The 3,066-nt window shown below is 37.4% G+C and overlaps 1 pseudogene; it reads right to left on the minus strand.

Moving 5' to 3' along the window:
- Window positions 1–1,316: 1,316 nt before the first annotated feature.
- Window positions 1,317–2,737, minus strand: LOC132694534 (nucleosome assembly protein 1-like 1; annotated as a pseudogene).
- Between the last annotated feature and the right edge of the window lie 329 nt (window positions 2,738–3,066).

Raw genomic sequence — 3,066 nt, forward strand, 5'->3', positions numbered from 1 at the left:
TTTTAGTAGTTTTGGGAAAGAGAGGTCTTAACTGGGGACTAGTCCTTTGTTGTTGCTTTGTATGCTACTTGTCTGTATCACATGTTTATCCTCACCCCCCTCCATTCTATCCAGGCCCCACATTCTTTCCCTGACTGATTGCAATAAGAAGAGTTTGAACACTCTGTCTTCATTTGCTCTGCTGCAAAAGCTGCACTGTCATTGCCTGCACAATTCTTTAACCCACGGCAACAAAAGACTGAACCGCTAGAGCAGACTTCATTGAATGGCAACATACCTTGAAATGAGTTACAGTTTAGAAGGAAAAAAAAATAGATCTGTTACCTAAATGGCTGCTTTATATCCTATAGGAAAATAATAAACAAGGGATTCTGTTTGTGATTAAACTTGTTCTAGATCCTCTTACAGTTTACCGTTCTTCCTTTCTCCAATACTATGATTTTTTTTTCTTAGAACACATTGGAAAACTCACTTAATCTTTCATTTACATGTTCATTATTTTATTCATTCATTAATATATGTACTGTTTTTACTGTATGCCAGATAATAGCAAATAATGAAGGTAGAATAGTAAGGAAAAAATTGAAGAGCTCCATTCTTGTGGAGCTTTTAGACTAGAGGGGGAGCCAGGAAATATTTAAATAAACACATAAAACTAATTTAAAGTAGAAATGGAGACAAATGCCACAAGGAAGCATAAACAATACTAAAGTGGACGATTGGAAAATTGTACCATGTCAACTAAGGCAGTCTATGGTTCCCAAACAAATAGCATGCAGACAGAACATTTAATAAGGGAAATGGCATTTGTAATGACATGGGTGGAGCTGAGTGTATTTTGCTAAGTGAAATAAGTAGGTCAGAGAAAGACAAATACCATATGATTTCACTCATGTGGAGTTTTAGAAACAACAACAAAAAAAAATGAACACAGGGGAAAGGAAAAAAGAGAGAGAAACAAACCATAAAATAGACTCAGACTTATAGAGAAAAACTGAGGGTTGCTGGAGAGGTGTTGGGTGGGGGGATGGGCTAAATGGGTGATGGGCATTAAGGTGAGCACTTGTTGGGATGAACACTGGGTGTTATATGTTAAGTGATGAATCACTAAATTCTCCTAAAACTAATGTTACATTATAAGTTAGCTAACTAGAATTTTGTGTGTGTGTGTGTGTGTGAGAACTAAAATTACATTTGAAATTTTTTATTTTAGGCCACAAAAACAAAAACTAGCAAACAAACAATAACAACAAAAAGTTTCAAATAGGCTTATCACATGATGTAAATTCATCCCTCCCAGGGAAGCAGAAGGTAGACCAGTGCCGGTTATCCTGAAGGCCATATACTTACTACTTCGCTGCTGCTTCTACTCTGCTGGGTTTTGGTCTTTCTTTGAGTCATAGTCTGGATCATTTTCCTCATTTCCTTCTCTTTCCCCTTCCTTATCTGCTTCTTCATCTTCTTCATCATCATCATCATCATCTTCAATGGCTCCTTCAGTGAAGTATAACATTAGTCTTGGGATTATACGCTCATGTAAGAAGTGACCAATTTCAAGGTCTATGGCAAGGATAGCTTCATCATCATCATCCAGAGCTCCACTTGGGAATTTTGGGGAGGGGCAAAAAAATTAGTCATTGGAAATTCTTTTGGTCATAGTACAAACTTCCCCATGTCCCTTGTGTTTCTGCTTCTTTTGTTAAATCTTTATTTATTTTGAGAGTGAGAAAGAGAACAAGTGGAGAACGGGCAGAGACAGAGATAGAAAGAGAGACAGAGAACCCAAGCAGGCTCCACACTGTCAGCACAGAGCCCAACATAGGGCTTGATTCCATGTCCGTGAGACTACAATCGGAGCCAGGCAACTCTTAATTAGAATTGGTCACCTAACCAACTGAGCCACCCATTTGTCCCTCTGTTTTGTCTTAATGGTTTTCAAAGTGACATTCTTTCCATTTTCCCAATCTATCTGGCACCCTGTACAACCCATAATTTCTGGTCCATCAAAAGAAAAGGGATCAGAATCATCTGCTTCTGATTTCATCGTATATGTCTTTGTGAACACTTCCACTTGTGAAATGTTTATTTGGTTCAAAGTGAAATTCTCAGACAAACGTCAGGGGCTGGTCAGTATCTGAGAACTTCACTTTAATATCTTTCAAGTGCTTCAGAATAGGTTCATCATATTCCTGAACCATATCATTGAACAAGTCAACATTCTTAAAAACAGTCAACCAGAATTCAGGAATTATCTTGGAGTCTTCTTTTTCTTCATCCTTTTTCTCATCTTTATTCTTGGCTTTCCTTTCATCTTCTACAAAATTTCATTTTTCTCATCCAGTTTCTATTCACATTCTTCCATAGGTTCATAAGTTGCATTAATGATCTCAAATCACTATCAAATAGAGGCTGGCAGAGCACAGCATACTTCCTTTCAAGACCATCAACTTCCTCATAGAACTTGGCTTCTATTTTTGCACACCTAACTTACTGTTTTTGAGAGTATTCACTTGTCTTTTAACTACCCTAGGCAAGTTCTCAATGTATCCTGCTGGTGTTTCTATCAGACCATCAAGTCTTATTTCAAGGGTTACAATAATATGAGGATTTTGCATCATCTGAACAGTCAGCTGACGTGCTTTGATTTTTGTTTCTTTGCCAGTTTCTTCTTCTATTTCTTCAACATCATCCAGATCTTGATCAAGTTCAGACTGTTTTTTGTGTCAATGTCTGCCATGTTGTAAGAACTCCAAATATTGTTGGCTAACTGGGGACCCAGGCTACTGGAGCTGTGCAGTCAGTGATTCAGGTCAGCGGGAGCAGACGGCACTAAAAAATCAACTAATTAGAATTTAAATAAAAGCCTGAAACAAACAAACAAACAACCAAGGGAAATGACAGAGAAAAAAACAACAACTCATATTGGAGTCAACAACATATGTAATGTTCCTACAGTGGGAGAGAGATTAAAGAGTGCAAACCTTTAATCAGTATGGCTAAATCATACTGATTTAGGAAATCAGTATGGCTAAATGAAAATCAAGATTGTATGGTAAGAGGTGAACT

This window comes from Panthera onca, chromosome B4 (genome assembly GCF_046562875.1).
Source record: "Panthera onca isolate mPanOnc1 chromosome B4, mPanOnc1 haplotype 2, whole genome shotgun sequence".
Taxonomy (NCBI): domain Eukaryota; kingdom Metazoa; phylum Chordata; class Mammalia; order Carnivora; family Felidae; genus Panthera; species Panthera onca.